At 41.2% G+C, this 23,461-nt stretch overlaps 2 protein-coding genes across 5 annotated transcripts in view; one reads left to right on the forward strand and one right to left on the reverse strand.

Annotated features, from left to right (window-relative positions):
• The window catches only part of LOC119909376 (NLR family CARD domain-containing protein 3-like), a 622,129-nt gene that overhangs the window by 284,015 nt on the left and 314,653 nt on the right, over positions 1–23,461 (forward strand). The gene's annotated exons all lie outside the window — the stretch shown is intronic.
• The window catches only part of LOC119909386 (NACHT, LRR and PYD domains-containing protein 3-like), a 239,804-nt gene that overhangs the window by 162,031 nt on the left and 54,312 nt on the right, over positions 1–23,461 (reverse strand). The gene's annotated exons all lie outside the window — the stretch shown is intronic.

Below are 23,461 nucleotides of genomic sequence, written 5' to 3' on the forward strand. Positions count from 1 at the left end.
GTGGTAAAAGTGGGAAATATTGTCTACTTTATGTTACAGAAAAATACACAAAGTATTAACATGAGTTTAACAGCTAAGTACAAACCTGTACTTGAGGAGGAGTGAGGAGTCCTCTCTTGTCTTCTGTGAGCCGGGCAGGAAAAACCTCTACTGGCCTGTCTGCAGGAAACACTTACAGTTTAGTTCAATATCATCTCAAGTGTGTAGTTATGATAACGGTTTTGCAGTTGATAACGGTTTTGCAGTTGATATGACAGACAGACTGACTGTTCCTATAATATTAACTATGACGGAGCTACGGTAATACTAGTATTGCAATAATGTGAAGTACATCTCTGAATGAGAATGGGTATGTCATAGCCTGGGCTTGACACTGCCCAGAAGGACACTTATGTAACAGCTTTTGGGTATAAGCAAGTTAAAGGCAGGGTAGGTAAGTATGAGAAACTAGCAAGAAACTGCTGGATTTTGAAAGTATCCAACAGAGAAACTCCCACCCCCTCCCTTCTGGGCTCCTTCCAAAGCCACGCCCCCAAAACATGTGAACTTGCGTTGCCGACACCGCTGGAGGACGAGCACAGTGTGACGAGCGGAGAGGAGTGCAGTGCAGCGGCTCACATCAGGGGTAAGACATCTAACTTTATCATTATGAAAATAAACAACTAACCAGGCTGTTAATACTCACTATCAAGCTAGCATGTTAATATTGGATAGGTTTAAAAAGACGTTTTAAATTAAAAGAAGTTTTAATCAGTAACGAGCTGGCTAGCTAACTTTTGCGAGGTAGCTGTGCTAACAGCTGTGATAACATTGGAAAAAGCTAAAAACAGGCTGATACACGTTTTCCTGTTTCCATCAGTTACACTACACGAAGGTGATTTTCTTGTTAGACTCATAACATGTACGTGGTTTTGCATTCCACGTCCACAGTGACATCATTATTGTGTCTGATGAGGACTGCACTCCAGAGCCAAGCAGAGACCGAGACCAGACCGGGACCGGCCTGGGGTTGAGGCGAAGCAGTGAAGGGAGGGCAGCCACTCCAACAACGGCAGATAAACAGGTATACATATATATTTTAATATTAGTCTGTTATCTCCCAGTGGACGTGTCGCAAAGTTTCTATGGTGTTTCCCCCTAAGCCCTTTGGGTGTAAAAAATAAAGTACTATATGAATGTATTCCATCACTATTGTTATTAATTTTTTATCATTGTTTACTGATTACAACAACTAACTATAGCTCTCCTTCAGCCATCAGCTCATCTGTGTCATGTACATTGACCTGGTGTTTAATGTGGACACAGAAATCCTGTTAGAGAACATCAAACCCCTGTTCAAAAAAATATCTGATCATGTTGAGGAATATTCTTTCCAATTAAACCAATCTTTGCCATTTGGGGTTCTAACAACTATATATTCCATTACAGGTTAGAATCTGAGGACTGTGGACAACATCCAGACTACTGTGTTTCCATGCACCACACATGGCTGACCTTCCAGACCCAGGACAGAGTAACAGACAGTTCAGTCAGGCAGCTACAGACAGTTTGTAGTGTGCCAGTGTGGCACACTTGGTCACAGAGTCGTGATACTGAGTTGCTGTTTCTGGAAGATATGCAACTGTTCTCCTGAACCACCAGGACAATACAGAGGTTTAATCCTAGCAGGGTGGAAGATGTAATGTCACCATAATTCCATTCACTGTGTGGATGAATATGTGTACATTGTTTTTGTTTTATGCGCAGGAGGGTAGAGAAAATACAAAGTACATTTTCCCCTGTTCCGGATAATATATTCATTCTTTTTTAAATAAAACATTGAAAATGATAAATGCCTTTTCTTTCTACTTGCAGCATAAACAATCAAGCAACTACATTTATGTCTTATGTCTGAAATAATGACATCCAAAATGTGTCACAAAACACCGACCACTAAAACTACAACATATATCACAAATTGATCATTTTAAACATCATTAAAAACAAGTATATACGAGAAGAGACCAGGTGTGTCCAAAGGTGTCCTGACTGATTATGAAGACAGTTCAGACTTTGCATGTAGCATCGTATCGCTGCTGTGGAGATGATTAAATACATCACAATCACCTCACATGATTACTACATTTCAAAACTAACCATATAACTTTTTGTTGTACGTTATACTGTATCTAGCAATACAGTTGGGGCAGGGAAATCTGACTGAACCCTATGCTGACAGGGATCATCAGGTCTCCTGGTTCTGCTGCTAGGCTTCGCCTCAGTAGCAGACAACCGTCAGAGGAGGAGGATGGCACTCTGGAGGTCTGCAATGTACTGTAAATGTAGTCCTTCTCCACCTTCATTAAGTACAAGCTCCACTTCCTGTACTTTTTGTTGTACACCTTGCTGTACCTACAGAAAGGAGGATCAGCTTAGTGAAAAGTTTGCAATACCTGACATTGTTCTCTTATAGAGTAGTTAGCATTTCCACATAAAATGCAATCAAAATAATAAATCAGTACCATCTATCTGTATTCCTCATACTGTTAAATATTTTTTGACTCATCACATAGAAATGTATTGAGTAAAATGCACAAGAGTACTCATAATGCAACATACTGAACTGTGTCATCAGATTTTCTCCTGGCTGGACTGTGGACACGGTGGTTGTAATCCAGGCCAGCCAGCATGGTCTGATCAGTGTATACTGGTGAGAAGCACAGGGTTATGGAAGACTCCAAATCTGCAGGTGACCTGAGGGCACAGTAGAGATAAAACAGAGGAATTTTTACTTCTGGTAAAATAAGTAATGGCATAACACCAGTTACAGTAAAAGGGTTTTCACACAGTAGTTTTAGCTACGAACAATGTCAGACTATATTATAGGTAGCTTTTATACCAGAAACACAGGTACCTTTAGCCATCATTGTTTATGTATACTAACACTGAAATGTCTCTCATAACTCCAAACACACAGCTACATCACCACATTTATAAAAGAGTAACATACAGTCAAACAACACTTGCAGACACAAGATAATCACACAAAAAGATTAGATACAAGGTAAAGATAGGTGTAAACATAGTATAACAATAAACCTAGATGGTGAATAACTAAACCGGTGCAGTCTACACCTACATTGTCTTACCTAATGTTAGCGTCGGAAAACACAGCTCGCGCTGCTGTTTTCCAGCTCACCTACAGCTAGATATAATTCATCGTCTCTACTCTGGCTCCTACACCAGTCTGCAGTCGGAGCTACTGTTAGCTGTATGCTAAGTAGGTAGCTACGCTGGCTAGCGATGAAAGTAACAAATTACCATCAAAATGATAAAAGCCAGATTACCTGTCCAGCAGAAATGAAGCGAACACGGTGTAACTTTTCAGTCCCTTGGTGTTCCTCAGTTGTCACTATCGTTGAAAAGCCATGCAGACAGACCGCTTCGAAAGACCGCTTCGCTCGTCAGGTCTGAGAGAGCTGACCGGGTGTGTGCATGTGGGCAGCTCCTGTAGCAGCAGGGCTGGTAACCGTGGAAGCGAGGGAGAGTGACAGTCACCCAGCCAATCATTGTATTCGGTCCGAATGGAACGAGTGGCTGTGTTTAGCCCTGGAAGGACTAGAGATTTTTATACTCTCTTTTTCTGAGCAACTTTTTAATATGTATTGGTGTATATAGACAGTTTAAACAAATATGACAAAAAGTGTTTGAAGAGGAAGTGATGTCTGAACTGAGGACCCGCCTTGATGAGAGGACTGACAGACTGCATTTTCATTTTCATTGTGTCCCTTGGAAAGCTGCTTGTAAATGCAAATGCAATGCAATAGACTGGGGGCGCTGTTTCACTCATTGCATTTGAATAAAGTCCACTATCGAGCAGACTAAGGGTCTTTTCGGAAGGTTCCTAACTGAGTGAAGTGATCCAGAAGTATTTCAGGGGCAGCCATGATAAGAGCTGTCCAAATTCTCTAAAGGCTAAGAAAGGTGCTTCAATGCTTCCTTTCATATCTCCTTTAGCACAGGGTCTGTCTACTGTTTCAACACCATTTTATGTTTCGGATTGTGGGCATGTAAATACAATAGACTGGGGCCACTGTTTTGCTACCTGCACTTGAATAAAGTCCACTTTAGAGCAGGTTAAGCCTTTGAAAATGAAATTTCAAATGCTGTTTCCATTTTCATTTTAAAATGGTCCTAGAATGCTCACACAAGTATGTGATAAAGAAAATGAAAATTGGATGATTAAATTTTCAAATTTGCATGATAATTTCAAATTAACAGATATATGCTTCCATAGGTAGAGTTAATGAATCTGATTCACTGTAACATCTTCTTATTAATTTTATTTTTGATTTATTCATTCAGAGATTCTTGCTGTGTGCCAGCAAAAACTCAAATCCAACTTTCAAAAGAAGTATCAGTATCTGTTTGAGAAAATCACAAAAGCAAGAAATTCAAAACTACTAAATAGGATCTACACAGAGCTCTACATCACAATGGAAGAGACCGGAGGGGTCAACATGGAACATGAGGTCCGACAGATTGAAACAGCATCCAGGAAACCAGCCAGACCAGAAACAACCATCAGACAAGAAGATATCTTTAAACCCTCACCTGGAAGAGATGAACCAATCAGAACAGTGATGACAAAGGGAGTGGCTGGCATTGGGAAAACAGTCTTAACACAGAAGTTCACTCTGGACTGGGCTGAAGAGAAAGCCAACCAGGACATACAGTTCACATTTCCATTCACTTTCAGAGAGCTGAATGTGCTGAAAGAGAAAAAGTACAGCTTGGTGGAACTTGTTCATCACTTCTTTACTGAAACCAAAGAAGCAGGAATCGGCAGGTTTGAAGAGTTCCAGGTTGTGTTCATCTTTGACGGTCTGGATGAGTGTCGACTTCCTCTGGACTTCCACAACAATGAGGTCCTGACTGATGTTACAGAGTCCACCTCAGTGGATGTGCTGCTGACAAACCTCATCAGGGGGAACCTGCTTCCCTCTGCTCGCCTCTGGATAACCACACGACCTGCAGCAGCCAATCAGATCCCTCCTGAGTGCGTTGACATGGTGATAGAGGTCAGAGGGTTCACTGACCCACAGAAGGAGGAGTACTTCAGGAAGAGGTTCAGCGATGAGGAGCAGGCCAGCAGAATCATCTCCCACATCAAGACATCACGAAGCCTCCACATCATGTGCCACATCCCAGTCTTCTGCTGGATCACTGCTACAATTATGGAAAATGTGTTGAAAACAAGAGAAGGAAGAGAGCTGCCCAAGACCCTGACTGAGATGTACATCCACTTCCTGGTAGTGCAGTTCAAACGGAAGAATGTCAAGTATCATAAGAGAGCTGAGTCAGATCCACACTGGAGTCCAGAGAGCAGGAAGATGATTGAGTCTCTGGGAAAACTGGCTTTTGAGCAGCTGCAGAAAGGCAACTTGATCTTCTATGAATCAGACCTGACAGAGTGTGGCATCGATATCAGAGCAGCCTCAGTGTACTCAGGAGTGTTCACAGAGATCTTTAAAGAGGAGAGAGGGCTGTACCAGGACACGGTGTTCTGCTTTGTCCATCTGAGCGTTCAGGAGTTTCTGGCTGCTCTTCATGTCCATCTGACCTTCATCAACTCTGGTGTCAATCTGCTGGAAGAAGCAACATACTGTGAAGCTGAGGTGCACAAAGACAAACCTGAACTAACACATCTCTACCAGAGTGCTGTGGACAAGGCCTTACAGAGTCCAAATGGACACCTGGACTTGTTCCTCCGCTTCCTGCTGGGTCTTTCACTGCAGACTAATCAGACTCTCCTACGAGGTCTCCTGACACTGACAGGAAGTAGCTCACAGACCAACCAGGAAACAGTTAAGTACATCAAGAAGAAGATCAGTGAGAATCTGTCTCCAGAGAGAAGCATCAATCTGTTCCACTGTCTGAACGAACTGAAGGACCGCTCTCTTTTGAATGAGATTCGATGGTACCTGAGTTCAGGAAGTCTCTCCACAGATAAACTCTCTCCTGCTCATTGGTCAGCTCTGGTCTTCATCTTACTGTCATCAGAAAAAGATCTGGACATGTTTGACCTGAAGAAATACTCTGCTTCAGAGGAGGCTCTTCTGAGGCTGCTGCCAGTGGTCAAAGCCTCCAACAAAGCTCTGTAGGTGGATGTACAAACAGCTAGTATATTACTATTATAAAATAAAAATGTTGAATAGATTATTTGTTGATGAAAAAAAAAATTGGTTGCCTTCATTGCTATGTCTTCCTCAGGCTGAATGGTTGTAATCTGTCGTGGAGAAGCTGTGAAGCTCTGTCCTCAGTTCTCAGCTTCCAGTCTTCTAGTCTGAGAGAGCTGGATCTGACTAACAATGACTTGCAGGATTCAGGAGTGAAGCTGCTCTCTGCTGGACTTAAGAGTCTCCATTGTACAGTGGAAACTCTCAGGTCAAGATTCAAATGACCATTTAAATGCTTCTCTATGTTAAAGAGAATATCAGTGACGGTATCAATGATATTTCTGGTTTTTAAACCCATGACTTTGTCTTTACAACAAATTCCAGACTGTCGGGTTGTCTGATCACAGAGGAAGGCTGTGCTTTTCTGGCGTCAGCTCTGAGCTCCAACCCCTCCCATCTGAGAGAGCTGGACTTGAGCTACAATCATCCAGGAGAGTCAGGAATGATGCTGCTGTCTGCTGGACTGAATGATCCACACTGGAGACTGGACACTCTCAGGTATAGACAGACAATAGTGTTTTCTTGCTGCTTGATAGTGTGGATGGCCCAGAAATCACGAGTCTTGCTATAATGAAGGAAGTCTTAATTTGAGTAATTTTTCTTGCGGGAGTAATGTGGCTTGGAGAAGACTGATGACTTCTATCAAACAGACCCACCCTTTCAGTGATGTTTAGTTTGGGAGAATGAAAAACAGTAATCCAAATGGGAGACAAAAAGTTAGTGGTTCCTTTAGCCCCAAATTAAAAAAATAAATGAAACTGAGGACACAAACAAGAGATGGACATTAAAATCTGATTTTGCAAGTTACAGAAATACATTAAATCAAATACAAAATGGACAAAAAAACTGCAACAACCCCTGGCCTAGCCTCTGTAGTTCAACCAAGCCTCAATCATGTGGAAAATAGTTAATGTGAAGCCTGTTAGCGTGATGACAACACATTTTTCTACCATTTTACCTGTTAGGTTTTGTGTTTGGGGGACCCAAGAGTGACAGTAGGTGAGGTAAAAGTTAACAGTGTTTATTTGACAAATGAACTGGAGTTGATGGCTTGTGAAGCTGAAGAGAGCAAGAGGCAGGCATACTTGAAATGGTGTCGTCCGATAGTTGTAGGCTGAAGTGGTTGGTAATGGATGTTGCAAACAGACAGCAACAGAGAGATGAGATAAAAAATGTAAAGTACCATATGACCGCACATATAGGCATAGGTACATAACATTCATTGCTCCGCGCGGACATGAGTGAGGGTGGGGAAGAAGAAGAGGAGAGAGAGTCCTACATGATTCGGTCTGTTCTTGCTGTTCAGCTGCTGGCCTGCATCAGGCAGGCAGAACTTAGTCCAGTGGTAATTCTGGACTGTGCATAGAATATGGCCCACAATGGCTGAAATAAACACAGCGATGAGAAAATCAGATCAAGCTGGTCTTCCACAAGATCAGCATTACAATTAGATAAGATGTTCCTTTCTTAATCACCATCATTACCATCATACATCACTCCAGCCAGACAAGAAGGAAAGCAGTATGAAATATGCTGAGTATGGTGCTCCAGGCTGCGATCCAGTCCAGTAAGAAGATTATGCCCTGGGGCTGCTGAAATCTGACCAGACAAGACCTTTCTTTTGGATTTTAATGTAAATTAAATGCTTAGCAATTATCCAGAAATCACACACACAAAAAAGATGCATCAAGGTGGATCGCACCCCTCTGAAGTGTAATCAACTTTTGAAAAAAATGTAAAGTTTTAACTAAAGTTGGATTGGAAATCTTCACAGACATCTTGTTTGTTGATTTTTCTCTGTCACTTTGACAATGTGCAATATTCCAGTCAGTGAAAACATTCTGGTCTTACTTTGTTTCTTCCTCCAGTGTTGACTATGGGGGAGTGCAGAGACTGAAACATGGTCTGAGGAAGTGTAAGTGTAGATTCAGCTTAATTCAAGGCATTTATTCTCTTAAACCATGCTGACAGGAAATGACAAAATTGCAATCATGAAAATGTTTTCAAATGTTTAATACATCAAGTAGAAAATAGCAAACAATCTCATCAGTTGGTTCGTATCTTTAGAGGATGAGCTCTTGATGTATTGTGTCTTGTTCTCTCCATCAGATTTCTGTGAACTCACAATGGACACAAACACAGCAAACATGGAGCTCAAACTGTCTGACGACAACAAGAAGGTGACACGTGTGAGAGAATATCAGCCATATCCTGATCATCCAGAGAGATTTGAATGCTTCTGTCAGCTGCTGTGTGGAAATGGTCTGACTGGTCGCTGTTACTGGGAGGTTGAGTGGAGAGGAAATGTTTATATAGCACTTACTTACAGAGGAATCAGCAGGAGAGGAAACCACAATGACAGCAGGTTTGGAATGAATAATCAGTCATGGAGGCTGACCTGCTCTAATGATTGCTACACTGTTTGTCACAATAAAGGAAGAAAAGTCCTCCCTCTCTCCTCTCCCTCCTCCTCCTCTTCCTCCTCCTCCAACAGAGTAGCAGTGTATGTGGACTGGGCTGCTGGCACTCTGTCCTTCTACAGAGTCTCTCGTGGCAAACTGATACACCTCCACACCTTCAACAGCACATTCACTGAACCTGTCTACCCTGCATTTGGGTTTGGGGCATATGACTCCTCAGTGTTTTTGTGTCCTCTCTAGGTTGAAGAGTCTCCTCTTTAGATAAACAGGGACACTGCTGATTAAAGACAGCTGCTGAAATGGCATTTAGTCATTGTTTTCAGAGTTTGTAAAGTTTGATTTCAATAATGTGATTTCAATTTTATGGAGACTGACTTTGGATAATTAGATCAATGATTGTGCATTCATTTGAAAATATTTGTATATTGAGTTGTTTGTTTAAATATTCATTTTGTGATTTTTTTATTATGAAATCTCTTAGTAACTATTACATTCAATACAGTCAGAGGTTTCTTGGAGTTTTGTTATTTAAAACTACCACAAACAACAACTACATTCTTTAACAGGCTTATGCGCACACACATGTACACACACACATACAGACACACATAGACACAAACAAACTTAGGTTGTCCCTGGTAGAATTATTCCTGATGCTTTTCTTTCAGTTACTTATTTAAATTAATTATTATTCCAGCTCTCGTGGCTGTGCTGTGTTGCTTATTTAGTGTGTGTGACTGTTTCTTGTTTTCATTTTTCTCTTAGTTGTCTTAATATGTCATTAATATGTCAGCTGTTTATTGCTGCTGTTCGGCTAGTTGTCTTTTACTATTATTATTATTTTTATTGTTTGTTGTTGTTGTTTTTCTCCTCCCCAAGCCCCCCTCTCTGTTCTATTGCAGGTTTCGTTGCTTTCTGCAATTGGTGTTTTCCTCTGCTTTTCCCTGTTGTCCCCCTTCTCTTACAGGTGTTGTCCTTTCTCTGTGCTGTCTGTTTGTGCCCCCCCATCCCCGTGTCTGCCCCCTGTCCGGCCCGGTGACAAATCATTACATAATTAAATAAATAATAAAACAGACAAAGGAGTATTTTAATACTCTCTTGTTAAAGTAAAATCTGTCTGGCACAATATGGTATCCAGGTCATTATACTCTATACCAGGCTGCTGGGCAGGACAGGTTTATAAAAAAAAAAATTAAAAAAAAGAACTATAATCATGACTCAAGACATGATAACAACCAAAAATATTTTCAAATCTTTTGTGATCTTTGTCTTGAGTCACACATTTTAAGTCTATCTTCTATGTGAATTGTTATCTGTCATTGTCTTTGGACAAATGCAACACAGAAATCAAATGAGCATATTAAAGTACAGAGCAAATGTGAAAACAAACAAAAAAATAATAATAAAACTACCACAAAATAGAGAGAACATTATAAAAGATCTTTCCACAACTTTTTCTCAGGAATCAAAGTTTCTACATATTTTGAGGTAACACACTCTTTACTAAATTTTACTCTTTACTTAAGAGAAAGAAGGGAACACTTCTCCCTTTTTTAATTCTGCATTTTTACTTTATAAATTGTAAAAAAAAAAAAAAAATATATATATATATATATATATATATATATATATATATATATATATATATATCAATTTCAGTGTTGTCACTTTGTTTCACAATGAGAATTTAAAAAACAATGCTTGTTTATTCATGGATACCTCTGTAATTCTATGATTTTATTAAAGTCTAAATTTAACAAACTGCATCTTCCTAGGACGTTCAAGTAAGCAGGCGTAATCTCCACCATTCTTGGTTGTTCAATTGTTTTTTTAATTCTTATCTTAGAAACAAGCTGAACTAAAACAGATGAAAAACAGTGATACAGAAAATAAGTTTGAAGCATTAAAACATATTAGAGTAGAAACGATGTACTGTTTGTAAGTGTTTGATACAGCTGCTGGTTCACATGTGGTATTACAACTGTTGCAGACAAGTCAGCACATGAAATGTTGAGGCAAAATATAAATCATAAATTACTGTGATGTTTGGATATTTTGTTCAATAAAGGTTGTGAGACAAAAACTCAACCTGTTCATGTCTGAAGCTGTCGTCCTTCCTCTGAGGATGACCTAATTAGGATGAGTAGCAACAATTTTCCAATATTTTTATATAACAGGTTTTTGAAAAAAATAAAAAGTAAATAGATCTCCTTCCTTGTCCATAACAACAAAAAATAGCAAGGTATCAAATGAAGTACCCTATTGGTATCGGTATCACTTTAAGGGTACTAACACTAACCCTGTTTGAGACTTTTAAACACAGTTTGAATTTCTGGGTTGTATAGATCCTTATTGACATTTCTCCATATTGATGATTTTCTGCAGATTCCTCCTTAACTCAGATTTTTTCTCTGGATCTCCTTCATGAATGACGGCAAAATGAGATGTGTGTGAGATGGACAGGCGTCTCAGATAAGTCATGTAGCTCAGAAAACACAGAGCTTGTGATTCCTGTGTTAATCTAAATGTTTAATTTGTATGAATGAAAGAGAGACAACCAGTTAAATGCACAGGTGAAGGAGAAACTAATTATTTACTGGTCAAACCACTAAGACAATCAGACAAGCACATGAAGTAAAATATGACAACACTAGGGGCATATTAGATTATAAGCTAAAAAAAAGAAGTAAATCTCACTGAAACACCAAAGCAAGGAACACAGAAACAGAACAAAACTACAACTTAACACAAGACAACTACAAACACACCCAACCAACCCAAACCCTTGACACATTAGTCTTACCGAGAAACAAACTTCCATGTTCCAGTTAAGTATCAATAATTATATATTGTGTATATGTATTTGTTTAGTAAGAATGTTGAATAATAGCTCCAGCTTCTTGAATGTGATATATCTCCTCTCAGTTCTGAGGTCATCTAATTCATTCATTTATTCTAATTTATGTGCCTCTAGGTCACACTTTAGTTCATAAGTTCTTATGTGGTTTGTGTCCTCATGCTGGAAAAATCACATGTATCTGGTATAAATAGAAATGGAGAACTTGATGATCTTCTGCTCAGATCATGCCTGATTCTCTTTGACCTGCTGAGTGCTGCTGTTGGTGAGAAATTACTGACAGCAGCTGATGAGGAATAGTTTGTTCCAGGTTTTTAATAGAAAATAAATATGTTAATAAAGTTAAAACTGCACCACCAGAGCTTTATGATCTTGAGATAAACCTTTATACTGTTAATGTTTGGGTCCAGTTTCTCATTCCAAAGTTCAAAGGGTACAAAGCATAGGACTTGAAAGACCACGTTCCACATCCAGTGTCCCATATCTGGTTTCTGGTTAGGTTTAGACAACAAAAGCACATTGGTTAAAGTTAGTAGAGTAGTAGTTAAATAGAGGTTTTTTGGTTAAATAAAAGCAAATATTGTTTTTGTATTGCTATTTTGTTTTTTGCTAATACATTCAGTATTAACAACAAGTTTTCTTACCAGATCAACAACAACAACATTAACTAATTAACAACATATCCTCATTCAGTTAATAGAAAACATAATCTGGCAGCATTACGTTTCCTTGTAAACATATTTGTTGTTCTTGCGTTCCGTCGGCATTACGTTGGCTACTGGCATTTGGGTCGGGGTCTTCCGCGTTTGCATCGCAGTGCATCTGGTCTTTGTTTTTTTGATTTAAAAAAAAATAATAATTATTTTTCCCACCTCTATTGGCTACTGGGGTTCTTGCCTGCCTGTTGCTGGGGTAGGTGTGGCACAGTCGTGGCGTCCCACTCTCACTAACAACTACATTCTTTAACAGGCTTATGCACACACACATTTACACACACACATACAGACACATTCACCCACACGCACACAGACACAATCAGTCTCACACATAGACACAAACAAATTTAGCACTCTGTGTGGGGAACATGACAGCCAGACCAAAGCTCAGAGGTGAGATGAGGATCTCTAACTGTCCAGGACTCAAATCACTCCACCATCATTATTCACTCTCAAAGCTCTGTGTGTGTTGTGTTGAAGCCCAGAGCAGCAGCAGGGACCAGACTCTGCTGGACCTGGACCTGGACCTGGACCTGGACCCAGCTGTGTGTCCATGAAAAGTGACTGGTCTATGGGAAATTTTTTTAAATTCAAAGGTGGACGCCACTCTATTGGGCCTGGACCTGAACTCAGCTGTGTATCCATTAAAAGTGACTTGTCTATGGACAAACCTAATGATTTCAAAGATGGACACTGCCCTGCCGATCAGAGGTAAGAATGTAAAATGTTTGTGTCTGAACTGTTTCCCCACTGTGACCCATCCACCAATGTGTCCCTGAGCAAGACACTTAACCCTAGTTGCTCCAGAGGCGTCCACTCTCTGACAGGTATAGCAATTGTAAGTCGCTTTGGATAAAAGCGTCAGCTAAATGAATAAATGTAAATGTAAACTGCTGTGTGTCCATCAAGAGCCACCAGCCCAAAGAGTTTCCTCTTGCTTTTAAAGGTCAACCTTCTTCTGAAAGAAGTGAGTGACATTGCTATGAAATGTTGGCATTTAAAATATTCTTCCTAAAGAACAGTAACAACCAGTGTTCACAACCATTTCATAAAACTAGGTCACCTATGTAGCATAAATCTGCAATTATTTTTGAAATTGGTGCCCTATGGCCAGAGACAACTGAGAATAAGGCTGAAAAACTCATTATTGACAACTAGAATGCATTGTGTTCAGTGTCTTCTGTGAGATTTCCAGGCCATATACAGCATTATATCATGAAACTGGCTTTCTTCCAATAACGCTGGAAAACTTTTCCTTTTGGCCTACAAAGGCTGATGTAATGGTTCTGGTTTGGTGGGTTTGTGTTGTTTCCTGCATTATATTGAAGTTGTATTTGCCTGCATGTCATTGTTTTGTTTTACTTCGTGTGCATCTCTCCTTTATTGTCTAATGTGTTTCACCTGGTCTTGTTATCTCCATTCCATTGTGTATTTAAGTGGTTCTCTGTCTCTCGTTCCCTGTGGTATCATTGTATCATTCATTATCATTGTCCTACACTGATGATGATTCATGTTTGTAGTCTCTGGTCTCTGGCTTATTTTCTCTGGACATTTTGGATTTATATTTTCATTTGGACATTTGGACTACTCAACCATTTCTACTGCTATTATATGCTTTTGCTTTTTGGACTTTAAACCACATCACAAGTTTTTCACCATTTTGTAAATAATTACCTCACTTATTTCTTTTGAGTTTCCTGCCGTCATCATGCCTCTCCACCCTTATCACTGCCCGACTCATTGACCTTATCGTCGTCCAGCTCCTCGTCCTCACCACTGTTCAGTGTTCTGGATGTCTCGCTGCCTGCCGCCATTGAGACCGTGTGGTCTGGTGTCATTGTGACATACTGCTCATTGTTACTGAGATTGAGCGGCTCACCTGTTTCCTGTTGTCCATTGGCGACGAGGCCAACACCGGCTAAACATTTTAGGTCGCGGTTTGGATGACTCCTGTTTCCTGTCCTCAGTCAGTAACCCGGCTGACACCAGCTCGAAGAGTGCAGTCGGCAGCCCTCACGACACCTGCATCTGGTTCTTCATTGGCGGCCTGGCCAACAGTTGTTGAACTGCAGCCACCTTTGGCTTCCCCTGTTATGAAGGAACAGACTCCTGACCCTGCTGAGTGGCAGCTAATTGCTGGTTATGTAGTTGAGCTACCGCAGCTATCTGTCCCTGCTGAACTGCAGCCTCTGACTCCACTGCACCTCAGCAGTCTCTTGCTTGACTGGCCTCATCGGCTTACCTGCCAGAATCCCAGTCGCTGGTCTTCTGTCCAACTGCTCATTCTCCAGCCTTGCTGCCCTGTCGACAGCCTCTAGGTCCTATGTCCTGTCGCCGTTCCCCAGTGAGGCTTCCGGTCCTTAACATCGACGTCCTGCCCAACCTCCAGAGAGAGTTCACTTTAGTCAGCGACCTCCGGAGAGGTCCCATTTTCACTGCCGACCACCAGAGACATTTCATCTGCACCGGCCATCTGAGGGGTTTCACCTTCGGCGTAGCTCTCCAGAGAGTGGTGGCCCATGCCATCTGCCTCCTGCTCAGCCTCTGTACCGTCTACCTGAGGTTGCCTACTTTCCCCACCTCTCAGGCAGTCTGTCTGATGTCTCCTGCTGCCCCCAACTCTTAGGGCGTCCACCTGAGATACATGTGTTTTTGTTAAAGGTTATTTTGTGTTTTGGATCTCACCTCCTGACCTCCCTCCGCCCACCATGGTTTGTGTTTCTATGAGGTTGTTTAATTTTTGTTTTTTGTTTGTGTTGATTGGTGTGTTTTTGGAACGCTGGGTGTTGTTCCTTGTAGGGGGGTTGTTCCTCCGCTTCCTCCTGGGTCTTTCACTGCAGACCAATCAGACCCTGATACGAGGCTTGTTGACACAGACAAAACAAACTTCACTGACCAATCAGACAGTCAAGTACATCAAGGATATAATCATGGGTAATTCCTCAGCGAGAAGCATCAATCTGTTCCACTGTCTGAATGAACTGAATGATCGTTCTCTAGTGGAGCAGATCCAACAGTCCCTGAGTTCAGGAAGTCTCTCCACAGATAAACTCTCTCCTGCTCAGTGGTCAGCTCTGGGCTTCATCTTACTGTCATCAGAAAAATATCTGGACGTGTTTGACCTGAAGAAATACTCTGCTTCAGAGGAGGCTCTTCTGAGGCTGCTGCCAGTGGTCAAAGCCTCCAAAAAACCTGTGTAGGTGGACTTTAGATATATTAATTTTTGTACTTTACATTTCATGAAGAATAAAGACAAAACCTATTGCTGTTCTATTAATTCAGTTTAAAACTAATTTCAGGCTCAGTGGCTGCAACCTATATCACTATGCCTTTCTCTAGGTTCCCACATCTCACTATTACGTTCCCTCTGCTTACTAGGAGGCACTTCATCAATCAATCTGGACACTCCTTGTGGCTCTATTACGAAGAAAACCATCCTCATAAACTGGAAATCAAGGACCACTTATAGATTGCATATCTATGGAAAACAAATCTAACCCCATCACCAACATCCCAACAGACCCACACTCTACCTGGACATCACTCATTAAATTCATTCAATGCTGATTCTGTTGTTTTTAACTGATCAGCCAACTTAACAGACATGCATATATGGACTACCCAAGATACATAAAGAAGGAGCCCTACTCAGGCCTATTATCGGCAAAAAATTAACTCAGTCACCTACAACATTGCCAAACACATATCTACCATCCTAGCTCCGTTAGTGGGCAACACACCTCACCACATCCAAAACTCCACTGACTTTGTAAACAAAGTTCGAGGACTGAAACTGGACCCAGATGAAACCATGGTATCCTATAATGTGACTTCTTTGTTCACCTGCATCCCACCATAGAAGCAGTAGAAACCTTAAGGAAACGGCTACACAAGACAACATCCCTGGAAAACACAACTAGCCTCAGCCCTGACCAGATCTGTAAACTACTCGACCTCTGTCTAAACACCACCTATTTCGAGTATAATGGAGGATTCTGCAGACAGAGGCATGGCTGTGCCATGGGCTCACCAGTGTCACCTATTGTGGCTAACATCTACATGGAAGAAGTGGAGGGAAAAGCTCTCAACTCCTTCAGAGGAACAACACCGAGCCACTGGTACAAGTATCTGGATGACACATGGGTCAAAATTTAAAACCCAGGAAGTGCAAGCCTTCACAGAACACATCAACTCCATGGACAGTAACATCAAATTCAAATGAGAAGATGTTCACAACAACAGTTTGGCCTTCCTGGACTGCGCTGTACACATTGAAGAGGACAGGAGCCTGCAAATTGGAGTATACAGAAAACCCACACACACAGACCAATACCTACTCTTCAATTCCCACCACCCACTGGAGCATAAGCTAGGGGTCATGAGAACACTGCACCACAGAGCAACCAACAAGCACCCAAGCCAGGGAGAAAGAAGAGAACCACCTGAACTTGCTGTTCAAGATGGTGCCGTTGTATGTGGCTTGCCACTTACCTCTGCTGAGACTATTCTTAATTTTCCTGGTCTTACTACTAGTCACTGAAAATGTGTCACCGCTGCTGGTGTATGACTGCCTATGCCGATCTACGGCTCGGGCAGATAGTCAAAGACCACCGCCTTTCCTGGCGTCCATACCAGCTTAACTACGGCGTCAACCCTGCCTGCTGCCCTACAAAAATGAAAATCGCCACATGGGATACGTGGAGTTCGTGTCATGCTTGGAGCTTACCTGGCTTCACTGTCCACATGCAATCCGGACCATCAATGTATTGGGTTTTCTGTTTATCGGTTACAATCAGCGGCGTACGTTGGCGTATCAATACTAGATCAGTCACGAATAAGAGTTTCATCCTCAGTAACTTTTTTACGACCAATGCTCTTGACTTTCTTCTGCTGACCGAAACCAGGTGAAAATGGCTCCTCCACCTCGGCTGCTCTTTTTTCAACTCCCCGTGAGCTTCAGGTCTAGGCGGTGGATGGCAGTATTTGTTTTGCCATCTGCTGAGACCCAATGACCAGGATTTTTGTTTTGTCTGAGTTCAGCTGGAGGAAATTATTTGACATCCATTGTTTAACTTCACAAAGGCAGTTGTTAAGTGAACTCAGCATTCCAGGGTCTGTGGATCTGACGGGCAAGTACATTTGTGTGTCATCAGCATAAATATGAAAAGAAATGCCATGTTTATGGATAATATGTCCAAGGGGGAGCAGATACAAGGAAAACAAAATGGGTCCTAAGACTGACCCCTGAGGCACACCATATTTAACTGGACAGCACGAAGACACTACAGACCTGTTGGCTCTCTTTTTTGTGGACACGGATGATGGTGGAGACTTTGAAGCAGGCTGGCACATGGCGTGTCTCCAGTGAGGTGTTAAAAATGTCTGTGAACACCGGGGACTTCTGATTGGCGCAGTGCTTCAGGGTGGATGTGGAGACAGAATCTGGTCCAGCTGCTTTGCGAGGTTTCTGCCTCCTGAACAGTCTGTTGACATCCCTCTCTAGGATGGTAAGAGAGGATGAGGAGGTGGGGGATGAGATGGTGGACTGTGGCCGATCAGTGGTGTTACGGGGGATGGTGTCGGGTCTGTCCCATTGTCTTTCAAAGTAAAGTAGACAGTAAAACAGGTTCAACTCGTTGGCAAGGCGTGAGTCGTTCATGGATTGGGGGGATTTAGGTTTGTAACTGGTGATCTGTCTGAAGCCTCTCCAGACAGAAGCAGCAGAGTCAGTCGTAGGAACTAATAACATACTGCGCAGAACCCTCAAACTCCCAGGCCTCTGGTAGAGGACCCAAGCTTGATGATGACACATACCACCCCACAATCGGTGAGAGGGGGATTTGTTTGTGTTTTTACTTTATACATATACATCCGGTGTCCCACGCCAGTGTCCCAGGCGGTGCCCCTACTTTGCTTCACTGTCAGGCTGTGGGGCCGGGAGGCTGCTTGCTCAAGTACTACGTACATTGTCACTTTAAGTGGTGGAGTAGTGGTGACAGCAGTATTCCAATTCTATTTTTACTTTTTATTATTATTAATAAATATTATATATTATTATATTAATAATGTTGTTAATATTATTATGAATAACTGTTAATATTATATTATTATTATTTTATTATGTTTTTTTCTATTTTTCACTTTCTCATGTAGCTCCCCGCCAGCCTCTTTGCCTCTCTCTAGTATCCATCCAATAGCCATCCCCCTTCCCTGACAATATGGCATGAGCATACACGCACATACACACACACACGATTTAGTAATTTTGTTGCTATTGTTGTCATGTACTTTTTTTCCTTTCTTTTTCTCATGTCTTGTTCCCTTTGTATTGTCATGTCAATGTTGTGTATTTTGTCTTGGGAGTAAAAAAAAGAACAATAATTTAGTGGCTCGTTATGTGATGAACTGTACTTGCATAAAATTCTCAAGAATGCAGGAATAAAGGTCTCTAAAGACCCAAGAGCCCCCAACAAATGCTGTGAGAGAGAGAGTGGGCTGACGAGGTGCAAATTCCCGGGCCATTTTCTTGCTCCAGTCTGCATGGTCCAGAGGCATTAGATATATATACACCACATATGTGGCTTTACAGTTACTACAACATTGCATTTTCCACATGCTCAAAATTCTTTGATCAAATTGCACTTTTACAGCTTTTCAAACTGTTGAAACATAAAACGCACTGAGGTTAACATACATCATTTCAGATTTATGGTCACACTGATTAAGGATTTGTTGACTTCACTTGTTCTAGGTCCACAGATAACAGCTGCTCTGTTATCGCACTTCCTTGTTTTTATAGCATAATAATGGGAGATCAAACTGTCTGCGAATCAACAGACGTTTAACTTTAAAAACCTCCTGCTGAGAGCTATGTGTTTATTCTCTCTGGTTGGTTCCTGATTCAAGCTGCTGAATAATTTCACCTTTGCTAATCGGCTTCGGGCAGATTATTTTCACCTTATAAAGGTAAGGTAGCCAACAACTTTCCTTCATCGTTCTGTGAGAGTGTCAGTGTTAAACTAATCTGCTAACAGTTGAGGTGACATTGGTAGTAATGTTTTGTTACTTTATTGAACATCAGGATGGCCTTTTTTTCAGCCTTTCCTTGTAAGATTTATTCTAAAGACTGAGAGAAATTGCCATGCTTCACATTAGTGTGCTTCGCCATATCATCTAATGTCAAGATAACTAACATGATAAATAATACCACTTTACAGAATACACATGAATCTATGTAGTTATCACTACTGACTGACAGTCACTCTGCACCAATACAGAAAAATGAAATGTGTCATATGAATTATAAATTGTAGCATGAATTATTTATTAATTGTAATTTAAATTCAAGTTCATCTTTGGTGACATAATTCTTTGGTACATTTGAGGCAGTGTCTTGTGTTAGACAATAGACTAAATTAAACATTTCACAAAGTATAAACAACTTTTATCCAAAGCGACTTACAATTGCTATTTATGGGGTTAAGTGTCTTGCTCATTTAATGGTAATTTTTGGCGATTTACACACTTTGTAGTCCTAGGAATTTAGTCTGATGGACTTCAGGTTTCCGCTGCACAGTCTAAAACCACTGTCGATTAAAAGTTGTACAAATGGTTATTACCAGTTAAACAGTTTGCCCTTGGCGTGTCCTTGAATATCAATCATTTGCCATGAAACAGGAAGTTGATATAACTTCAGTATACATGCTCATATCTGCACCAACCTTAAAGGGGAATTATGGAGAGCGGGTTATTGTATGTTTACACTTATTGTATTTATTTAATCAGGCTGAGCTGTTACTCTGGCAAACTGCAGCAAAAATGTTACACTACAGAAATTTTAAAGTGAATTTCTGCTATCAAAACAGTAAATGATGTTTCTACTGAGTTGAAAGTTCAGATTCATCCTCTACGTCAGCAGTACTATTTTATCTACTGTAGTGCTGTATTTTATCTTGAGTCAGCAGGTTTTACAACTATAATAAAATTCTATATGCCACAAATTTTTAGTGCATAGTCCATCCAGGGTACTATAAAATCATCAAAATGTCAGTTTTAACATCCTTATTATCCAATGCTGATTAAAAGACATACAAAGTTTAATTAATAAGTAAAAATAAAATATAACAACTAACTACTATAAACATGCAACATTAAAAATATATCTTTCACAGAAGTTATTAAATTACCGAAGAAATATAAAATTCTTGTTCTGATTGAATTCCTCCGGATATAAAAGACACGGCTTACTGTTGAGTTCAGTGGCCTCAGCCTTCCACTACCTGCAATACAAAGTCTATGATGTCCATGTGCAAAAGGTCCCTCATCTATAGTCAGTGAAGCACTCTAGATAAGCTCAGGTGTATTTAATGCAGCACTGTCCTAGGGCGGTTGTGTTTCTGTCAAAATAAGAGCACACTGTTATTCAAGATAACTTTATTGAAGACTTTCAAATAATGTTAGCCCGAAGCCAAGAGAGCTCAATGCTCAACAATTGCAAGACAAGCAAATTTAGAAAAAAGCTTCACCACTTTGACAACACACACGACAAATATAGAAAACACAAGCAAAAATAGAAATGCAGTAAATACCACATAACATGACATAATTTTCAGTAGGAATTAAAAACTAACCCCCTAAAAAGAACAGAACATACGTATTGGATAATTCTGGACACCTTGGATTATCATCAACATTTTTTTTGATTGCAGTAACATTATAGTTAAGGTATGGTTAGGGTCAGGCAACTTAAACACTGGGCTGACAGCAACGAAAGATCATTGTTACAGATAAATAATAATTTCCCAATCTATGATGAACTTCACGTCCCTCCCCCCTGACCTTCACACCCTTTGTTTCTGCCTATCTGCATGATGGACAAACTTCTTCCTATGTTGGTATAGCAACTTTATGTAAATCTTGAGCTGCTGAATAGGACGTAACTACAAGGATAATAGGTACTCTTTATGTATATGTATATTGGTGAATGTGTTTTTTTAGTTGGTTTGTGTTTACAGTGCTTTGGTTGTGTTGCAGTGCTCTCTCTGCTGCCATATTTCCACATTGTTATGAAATGCTATAATTTACCTTTGTATTGTTTTTCGAAGTACGTTTTTCTATAGTAAAATATCTCAATGGCTTATGTTATAAAAAACAAGGTTAATTTTTACATTTACATCACATTTTACTTTTAAAAAACTGCTTACTATTTACCTATAACCTGTTAGCTTTTGCCTCAGGAACTTTTGCATCACTGCATGATTATGAATGTTTCACCATGTATGTAGCCAATGATAGTTGTCACTATAGCTAAATCAACGGTCTCTGGCTAAAAATTACACGCTGTAAAATACTGTCAAATTTTGGTTTTTGAATGGTAAATGTGTCAACATAGCTTGACAGGCGTAGCAACAGTAACTAAGTGATCAGGGCTTAGCAAATTATCAATTGTGTAATTGAGGTGGTATTATGCTTTTTGGGTTTTTCCCTCTCCTTTATTGAGTTGTATTTTTTTGCATGTAACAGGTTTGCAAAGTGAAAAAACCCAAAGTCCAGCCCGAAGGGAGTTTTCATCTCCCACAGAAAACTCTGCTCTGAACTGCTTGAAAACAGCTCGTTTATAGTCCAGCCGTTTACCTGTCATCCCTGTGACGACACAGACATGACAACTACCCAAATGCATGTCATATAACACTCGACCAAGCAGCTAGTCCAACACGCCCTCAAAACACTGGTGGAAAAACAGCAAGCTGCAGCACACAGCTCTCCTCTCCCTTCCAAACACTAGCTACCCTCCAGGCAGTCAGTGGACATAAAGTTGTTCCTGTGATGTAGAGACAGAGCTCAGTTAAAACTTTATGGATGAAAGATTCTTTTGTTACAGATTAATAACTTACCACTCTGAAACTCTCGCTCCAGTCCATGTTGCCAAGCTGGTCGGCAACATGTACAGCTGAACCCGAGCTGTTTACCGGCTTCTCGCTGACCCGCCCTTCTCTGTTTCTGATTGGCTAGTAGTCCTCAACTAGGAACTGCACATGTGCAACTCCCAGCAAAGATCATGTTGATGCAAGATGTATCGCTCCATACTTAAAATGAAGCCTTCACACACACAGGGTGAAAAGAGGAGCTGCAGCAATGTGCAGTATGACAAAAATATGGGGAACGATTTACTAACATCCCGAATAAAGAGTACTTAATTGCATGTGCATTCTAAAATATTGCATGTGCAATTGTAGTACCTGTTATGGGTGATGTACTAAGAATTATTGCGTAGATGACAACAGGTGCAAACACAGTGGAGGTGGCAATATTTAAATGAGGGTTTTGCGTGTTTTAATGGTTTCTGTTACGAGGGTTGTGTGGTGTTGGGACAGAGAGGACCCAAACGCAGCACTCAGAGGGAGGGAGGTTTATTGAGGGGGAAAAAGGGGTAGAGGGACTGGAGTGGAGGGAGAGGTGGATGCCAAGGAAACACAGGCACGGGGAACCAAGGGGACTGGGGCCAGGGAGCCGGGGAACACTGGGGCCAAGGAAGCGAGGGAGAACAGGGAGGACACCGTGGGGGTGTCCGAGGAGGAGAGGACCGGTGGAATTGCCCAGCCGACTGAACTGGGGACGAGGGTGAGTGTACCTGGAAGGGAAACAGACAGAGAGACAGGGCTGGAGATCACGGAGACAAAACACAGAGAAAATGTGAGAAAACAAAAAACACGAGAGCCTGAACGTGGAGGTGGCACTGGGTATGGTGCAACGACGATCAAGCAATAGTGGTGTGGAGAACCGGGATTGAAATACAGGCAGGGATGAGGTTGACTACTGGCAGGTGTGGCAGGCTGACGAGGTGGCTGATGAGGTGCAGGTGCAGGTAGTTGGCTGGGCTCAGGAGCAGAGGGAGAGAGAGCACACAGGGGAGAAAACACAGGGAGGCAGGCAGGGAACAGAAAACCAAGGAAAAAGCAGAATAACTGATAAAAGGAGAAAAAAAAACAGGACACTCACCGTCAGCCGGGCTGCCACCACAACAGGTTTCTGCCATGGAGAGTCGGGAGGGAAAGCAGCCACTGTGTAAAAACCTTGGTTTGTTTCATTCAGTGAGTCCTAAATATGTGGAAAGAAGAAGAAGTACTTGGGACAGCGCACCTGAAAAACTGCTTTGGGAAACCTCAGCAGAAACAGATACTGTATGCTGGCGAGGAAATCCCAGCAGATCGTGCTTCATCCAGCCAGACGGAACGATCACCGACCCTCCTC

This window comes from Micropterus salmoides, unplaced genomic scaffold, assembly GCF_014851395.1.
Source record: "Micropterus salmoides isolate LMB-PRFRI ecotype aquatic unplaced genomic scaffold, ASM1485139v1 Ms_hic_scaffold_18, whole genome shotgun sequence".
NCBI lineage: Eukaryota > Metazoa > Chordata > Actinopteri > Centrarchiformes > Centrarchidae > Micropterus > Micropterus salmoides.